Source organism: Morus notabilis, unplaced genomic scaffold, assembly GCF_000414095.1.
Source record: "Morus notabilis unplaced genomic scaffold, ASM41409v2 Scaffold1009, whole genome shotgun sequence".
NCBI classification, from domain to species: Eukaryota; Viridiplantae; Streptophyta; class Magnoliopsida; order Rosales; family Moraceae; genus Morus; species Morus notabilis.
Genome location: NW_010357868.1, coordinates 377,837 through 386,614, shown reverse-complemented (window position 1 = coordinate 386,614; position 8,778 = coordinate 377,837). Strand labels below are relative to the sequence as shown.

General features: G+C 35.2%; 1 pseudogene; it reads left to right on the top strand.

The window, feature by feature from the left end:
* The first annotated feature begins 6,969 nt into the window (after window positions 1-6,969).
* LOC21404657 lies at window positions 6,970-8,755 on the top strand (annotated as a pseudogene).
* The last annotated feature ends 23 nt before the right edge of the window (window positions 8,756-8,778 follow it).

Below are 8,778 nucleotides of genomic sequence, written 5' to 3'. Positions count from 1 at the left end.
TGTGAATAATTTAAATACCTTAGAATTATTTAAACTCAATTAATTAAATCAGATTAGGCACACTAATAATCTCAATTACCTTAATTAATCTCAATTAATTCTTCAGGGTGTTACAGTAACCAAACCTACATGCACAATAAATTGTGTGTTTTGTATAATATTTGGACTTTAATTGTTTTTTTGTGTTATTTGTATATTGAGCAATTCTATCGTAACCCGTAACCTGTATCGTCCTAGCTTATCATGAACATAAATTCATACAACGTTGTTAGCGTACGTAGTTTTTAATGCTACATTGCCCTTCGTTGAACTATACGGCTTTTATGTATTATAGAATTAAAGTAAGTTTGTGTATTTGAGGAAAATTATATAGTAGGTATCACGTATATATGGTAAGTAAGCCGATGTAATTAATAATTAATGTGCACCACACTTTAGTTGTTTTTCTTCGTCAATTTTATCGTAACTTGTATCGTCGTAACATTATCGTAAACATAAATTCATACAACGTCGTTAATGCTACACACATACCCTTTGTCGAACTACATACACTTCTACGTATTATAGATTCAAGTAATTGTATACATATGAAAATATCTAGGGTAGGTATCACCTGTACAATATGGTAAGTAAAACAATGTAAATGTGTACTCATGGCGTGCAATCTGGCTTTAATTGTGTTCTTTTTTATAATTTTATCGTAAATTATATCGTTATATGCATTACAATAAAAGTACTTCATACAATGTGATAATTAATTTAATGCGATTATTTTCAATGCTACATATTGTACGTCTAATTTTATAATTCTACACTACATATAAGATAATTAAGTCTACACTCAATTAATTAAAAACAATATGCGATTAATTAACTTAAAAATGCAGATATTTTCTCCTAGTTTAATAATGTATATGAGAAATTAAACTAGCATCAAGAGAGATCTACATACCCTACGAAAAAATTATTGTGTGTGTATATATAACTAGGAACAATATCAACGCAATGGGGTATGTACAATTAGGAATATTTAATCTGAAGATAGAGACTGTATTTTATCATATATATATATATATGTGTGTGTGTGTGTGTGTGTGTGTGTGTGTGTTATCAAAAGGATGAAATGAGATGGGCCGGAGAGATGGTTACCGGTTGAAGAAGTTTGTAATCTGGCGTTTAGAGAGAGGGTAACCGTTTGAAAAGGTTAGAAATAAACACCTATCATCCTCAGAAGCCCCATTGGCGTTTGGTTCCCATTCCTTGGCATTAGGATTGAGTTTTTTGTTTCCTTGTTCCACAACAACCGAATCCACCGAACCCATTTTCTCACTAAACGGCACCGTTTTCTCATCTTGAACAATATCCGTTGCACTTGCACCGGTAACAGGTCCAGTGCTCTTGGCAGGAGAAGATTGCTCATTGCTAATTGGTTCCATTTTTTTTTTTTTTTTCCAGTGGGTGTTATTGAAGAGAAAATATTTTGGCCTCTCTAAGATTGTGGTTGGGAAAGGGGAAAAAGGGGTGCGTTTTATAGACCAAGGTTTTGATTTTTATTAACAAATATGTGAATGTTTCCTAAAGAGTTATACAAGGAAATTGGCTTCTTTAAGGTAGGCTAGGATGGGTTTTAGGTACATTCCTTTTTGTTGCATTGAATAGTACTGTCTTAATTTTCACACAAAATATAATTCTTGCAAAAAAAATCATTTAATCAGCCAATTTTGCTAAATTTTGTTGCAAAGATTTGGAACAATAACATTTATTTATTCGAAGTATAATATATATGTAGGTACTTTCCTAGAGTTTCTTGTTCATGAAATGATAATCATATAATCAGATACTTTCATGGATTTATTCCAATGTTTATACTAGGTTTTACCTGAAAGAAATACTAATAATTATTTGTGATATTTTTGTCTCCAATATATTCACTGTTCAGTTGTGATACGAATAATATTGGCAAGAACAATTAATTCTCCGGTCACTACTAACCCTATGTGGCAGCCATAAATGATTCTGGCTTTAGCATATATATAGACAAGGTAGTGTTTGCTAGTAACGCTAAACCATTTTATTTTCCTTTTTTGTTTTCCCTAACAAAAAATTTCAGAGAGTGATATGCTTTCCGTTTCTTTTTATATTTCTTAGATGGCGATGAATGTTGTGCATATATATTGGCCAATTATACATTATATTATTTTCTACACATGAATTTGGTGAACGGATCTTCTCAGATAGATAGATAGATATATATATATATATATATCTTTCAACGTTAGGTCTTAATTCTAGACCACCAAAAAAGTAATAATAATAATAATTGCGCTTTGTCTATGTCTGTTTTTTTTTTTTTTTTTTTTCCTTCTTTTGCCTGCATGTATGTTTGTCTTGCTTCCTATTTATTCGAATTTAACTTTAAGAACTTCCATGGATTTTTTTCCCTTTTATTAATTTGGTAATTTAGTTTATTTGACTGGCTTGTTGCACACCCTTAATAGAACGTCCTAACTAAGTCGGTAACCTTTAAAAGCCAATTCTCTATTGAACTCTCCACTCTAAATTCATTAACAAGAAATTTATAAAAAGTGTTGTGAAACAAACTCAACCTAGTAAAAAAAAACCAAAGACGAAAACAAATCCAAATCCAAAGATAAAATACCAAAAAATGAAAAAGCAAGAGCTAAAAATGAGAACTGCAGCGGAAACCGATCCATGAAACTAACCCCTACACAATCTAGCATGATCTAGTCCTTTTGGAAAAACTAAAAGGATGCTTTGTTAAATCGGCAAAACCGGTCAAATCTAAAAAGGAAAAAAAAAACAAAACAAAACAAAGGTGCATAGTCAATGCTTAAGAGATGAATTCTAGGAGGGAAGACCTTTCGTGTCATGGAGAACTAAAGGTGCACAAAGATCGAGAGCATTGAACCGCCATGATGATGATTGTAGTCGACGAACACCTTTAGAAGCTAGTTTATCTGCTACTTGATTCTCTTCTCATCTAAAATGTCGGAAACATTGAACTCCATTGAATTCAGATAATTCAGAGAAATTGGCCAATTCGAGCTTCGAGCTGCATATTTCCATGGGACATCTTCGTTATGGTCACAAAGGAGGTCAATTACAACATAATTTGAGTTGCATTCAAACCAAAGCTTATTCCAACCATAATTTTTAGCAAGAATAAAAACCTTTGAACATGAATAATAGTAGGAGCTCGATCGTCTTGGTTTACCAAAAATCCTCATGCTACGATAGAAGAATCATCAAATATCATGATCAACCAATTATTCATGCAAGACATGCGAATCGAGGGTGTTTGCTTCCTTGATATATGAAGGAAAACATACCGCCAGTCACAGGAATCTTCCAATTCCGAGTCAACAAGCCTGGAACTCATTCGAGGAATTAGCAAGCCCTGCCGAACTGACCCTACCCAAGCCTTTTCCAGGCAAGATCTCAGCCAAATGAGCCTGATCGTAACAAGCTTTAATTAAATCAATGGTTAAAAAGATGGAGATTTTCTCTCTATTTCTTTCTTTCTAGCCTGTTCGTTTTGGCCTCACTCTTTCATGGGAGAGGAAAGGTCCCCTTTGTCATAGGTTGTTTTTCCTATAGGTTCTTTTTTTTTTGAATCGGGATCCTCTCCCAATGTGCATATAACTCACTTTCGGCACTTCCGTTAGTTCTCCACATGCACATGTCCAAAAACCTTCTGGAACATCGACTCTGTACTTCTTTATTAACAATTTTTTTTAATGATTCAAAAAAATAAAAAAAAAAGTTGTGCATTTATTCTAGGAATATTAATGATAAATAAAAAGATATTTCTATATATTCTTTCAATGAAAAATTTTATAAAATAATTTGATTTACGGATTAGTCGAACATTTCTTCTTTTTAATAGCTGCAAAATATTTTTTGGTGATTTTTTACTGAAAAAAAAAAGGAATATAATAAAATTAAAGTAAATAAAAAATAAAGCTAAGAAATTTAGATAGGAACTGACATCTTGATTATATATCAAAGGAATTGAGAAAGTAGTTCTTATGATTGTTTCAATATCAACAATAAGCATTTGTGTTTTCGAATTAAATAAATCATTTTAATTTGCTTCGTTGGAACAAAAGAGAATACTGTCCTAGACAAATTCATGATTTATTCGAAAAAAAAAATTTACCAATTGATAAGATCAGATAAGTCTTACAGTATGTGAACCCTCGATTCAAATATTGAAATTAGGGTATAGCCATAATAAGTCGGGATCACCACGTTTCATTTCCTTATTCTGACCTTTTTCCATTGCAAGACCTCTTGGAGGTCTTCGGCCCGAGCTGTATGAGGCAGAAACTCGTCTCACGTACGGTTCGGAGGCCGAGCCCTACCCCAGCAGTAATGGTGCGGCTTAGGTCACCAACCAACCTGGACTTTGATTCTTATTATTCCTACCGGATATCAAAACCATAAGGATTGTTTCCAGCCATGAGTTCCCATATGACATAAGCGCTCTTGGGTGGGCTGGGCCATTCCATCAAATCTTTTCGGACAGCCGTCCGTAGCATCATAAGGAGGACCCCCCTTTCGAGGTAAAAAAAAGGTACGGTACATAGGAGGCTGGTCTTTCTCAACGTGGTGTATAGCACGAAAAAACTTTCGATACAAGATAGGGCCGTTCACATGAAAGAAGAGAATCACTCCTTTCTTTCTTCTCTTCTTTATCTTTCTCGAGGGGGAAAGAGAAATAGGGTCTTATGGAGGGTGGTTCCGAGTCGGATCTTCAACTCGACTCTGGTACAGGATTCGCTAAAAAATAGCCTCACGATACTCGAGCCACGAACATGTTTTTCATGCTTCAAGTCACAATCTTTCATGATCACGATCATCGTCACGTCCTTGATTACTCAAGGTATGCATGGTTATTATAAAGGCAAAACACGAGCAATCACGATAAATCCACAACTCAAGAACCTATATGGAAGACTAGGAAAGAGAGAGAGAGAAGTGACAGAGATTCGACATATTTTTATCACGCTCTTTCAGTTTGTGCCTTACTATCTAATTATTTATAGTCACACTTATCATAAAGGGAGCAAGCATAAAATATGAAAAGTATCACCCTTATTATTTGTCGGGGAGTAAGTTACCCGATTACTCAATCCGTCAAGATATTAGAAATATTTCATAATATTTTCAATAAGATAATTTTTCCTTTTATGTCTCATGAATTTTATTCTAAATAAAATTCATACGTTGACTTTTAAGTTATGCACCATTATGAGAGCCTCAAAGTCCAAAAATAAGATAATTTTTATTCCAATAAAATTCAAGCGTTGACTTTTAAATTATTCACCATTATAGCCTCCTCAAAATTCAACAATATATGCAAGGAGTATAAATAAATAAAATCATGAAATATATATATATATATACGCTCTTAAAAAATTATAACTTTATTGCAAAAACTCCAAATCACCTAAAAATTAGCTGGATCAGTTTGCTGATCATCTTGGTGTTTGGCGCTGATAGAATATTGATATCTTTGGCAATCACTGCGGAATTGACATTAATATTCATGCAACAAAAAGAAAAATGCTTACAATGTGTAGGTCAGATGAATTTAGCATTAATCCTGCAATACGCAAAACTATATGTAATCCTCTAGTTTCTTCTTTTATGTCGTATATATGGACCTTCTAGAAGCAAAGGCCTGGACAGTCTTCTTCTTCTTCTTCCTCCATAAAATCTCCAAATTAATAACCACCATAAAATCTCCAAATTAATAACCACCATAGAAAGACGAGGAGGGATACCTTTCCGCCATATTTCGTCACCCCAAATGATAGCTGTTGGCAGCCAATGTCTATATATGTATTCATATAGATAGATCTCATTGTCGTATGGCCAACAACTCACACGGATATTTAATTCTAATAAGAAAAAACACATTATTATATTAGACATTTGAGATTCATTTTTTCCTAATGAATTTTTTCTTGTTGATCAATCGTATCAATATCATAGTCCCATAAATATTGCACAAACCATTAAAAAAAAACGATAAATTCTATAGGTGTCTTTGCAGGTGACTTAAAATTAAAAAAAAAAAAAAAAAAAAAAAAAGCTGGCGCAAAACGACGTAGACCTAATAAGCTAACCCTTTTTCAAATCTCGGACTTAATTAGACTTACAGTTTTGTTTATATAACAAGTGGCTTGACCATGAGTAAAACTGCTAAATAATATATATATATATATATATATATATATACACACACTTTAAGCAATCAAGTGAACCGAGACAAAAACCTTCTAGATCATATCCCCACCAAACATTATTAACGTATATACATTTCATGTCTCATCTGGAGACAATACATTCCACTAATTTTCTCCATCACGTTCACGTGGAAGTGTCCGACACGTTCTTGAATTTTGCGGCCGTAAATTACTAGATGTCAATTTTCCAACCCACTCTGACAATTTTCTTCCAATTTGCCAGTTTTACCCACAATCTAGAGATGCGAAACGTAATGATTTAACCCTCAATTATTTGCTTTCCCTCTCCTCCCTAAATCTTGTACCACATACATATGTTTGTGTACATATAACACATAAATAGATATGTATTATATATATATATATATATATATTAGAGACGGAATCAGCAGAAAGATAAATCATATATAATTAAGACGGGGCCGGTGTATACTAAAAAAGTTTTATAAGATTTCATTTAAAAGAGGTGAGAGATTTCACTGATTATATGGTGAAACGGTTAATATATAATTTCAGAACAATAAACTTCAAATTTTATCAAATCACAAATATATAATTAAAAGTTTTGTTTTAAAAAAAAATCTTGATAGCACAGTTGCTTTTGCTTGGCTGTATGTGACTCTGTCCCACTACATTTATATATTATAATATATACATATATGTATATACACACACTATAATCTTGAGCAAATATATATACATACACCTATATATGTAGTCTATATATATAGTTCTCAAGCGGGTTCTCCTTGAACATAAATCTTTGAAGTAGTATAGTAAAATGGATCAATCTCAAATACCTCACATAGCCATTCTACCAAGTCCAGGGATGGGTCATCTCATCCCACTTCTTGAGTTCGCAAACGACTCATTTCCCACCACCGTTTCCACGTCACTTGCATCATTCCCACAATTGGCCCACCCTCCACCGCCCTAAAACAAGTCCTCAACGACGACCAAACCAACCCAAACGATAGCAAGCTCGACGTCGTTTATCTCCATCCTGTCAACTTCCACGACCTCGCCGCCGTCAAGGCCGAAACCCAGGTTTTCCTCGCCATAACACGCTCTCTCTCTCCTCTACGCGAAGTTCTGAAGTCTCTAAAAGCTAATTATTCTGAGAATCTTGTCGGTTTGGTCGTTGACGGTTTTGGAACTGACGCGTTTGACATTGCCGAGGAATTAAATCTTTCCTCGTATATTTTCTTTACGTCTTCTGCCATGATTTTGTCATTTTGTTTGGAATTGCCTCAACTGGATGAGAGGGTCACGGGAGAGTACAGAGCCATGGGTGAACCGGTGCGGCTTCCCAGTTGCGTGCCAGTTCACGGTGGAGATCTGTTGGATCCGGTTCAAGACCGGTCCAACTTGGCCTACAAGTTGATGGTTTACCACACGAATAGGTTTCGCTTGGCTGATGGTATTATTCTCAATAGCTTTATAGAGCTGGAAGAAGGGGCTATACAAGCTTTGTTGAAAGAAGAACGTCATGCTAGTAAACCGCCGGTCTATCCGGTCGGACCGCTCATCAGAACCGGTTTAAGTGGACCGGTTCTTGAAGATCAATCCGAGTGTTTGAAGTGGTTGGATGGCCAACCAAGTGGGTCGGTTTTGTTTGTGTCGTTTGGCAGTGGAGGAACATTATCGTTTCGTCAAATGAATGAGCTAGCTTTGGGCTTAGAAATGAGCGGGCAAAGATTCTTATGGGTCGTGCGAAGCCCAAACGACAAAGTATCAAACGGTTCATTCTTCAGCCTCCGAAACGACAACGATCCCTTTGCGTTTTTGCCAAATGGGTTTCTTGAGACAACCAAAGCGCGTGGCTTAGTGGTGACGTCTTGGGCACCACAGGCCCAAGTTTTGGCCCATATTTCAACTGGTGGGTTCTTAACCCATTGTGGGTGGAACTCGACCCTTGAGAGTGTCGTCCATGGCGTGCCTCTAATCGCTTGGCCACTCTACGCAGAGCAGAAGATGAATGCTGTTTTGCTAACGGAATCGGCCCAAATAGCACTTAGGCCCAAAGTCAACGATGAAAATGGGCTGGTGGGCCGTGGAGAAATTGCCCAAATTGTCAAGAGTCTAATGGAAGGAGAAGAAGGGAAGAGACTTAGGGAACGTGTGAAAGAGGTTAAGAATGCTGCTCAGAAAGTGGTTGGAGAACATGGTTCGTCCACAAAAGCACTCGCTGACTTGGCACTCAAGTTGAAGAAACGAACATGCCTATATAAGTAGATTCGTATGGAAATTTGTTTAAGCTTTTTCTTTCTTCAAATATTTGACTATGGTAATGTATGGTAATAATGGTAGTCCTTTTGTAGTTGGAGCCAAAAAGCACTTTTCATTCTTGTTGCACAAAAGGTCTCTCCTTGCTTTGATAATAAGTGAAGCAAGATTTGGTCAATGTGGAAATACGGGTTTCTTGTTGATTTTTATCACTTTTTTAAAATAATAATAATAATGGTAATCCTTTTGAAGTTGGAGCCAATATATATATATATAT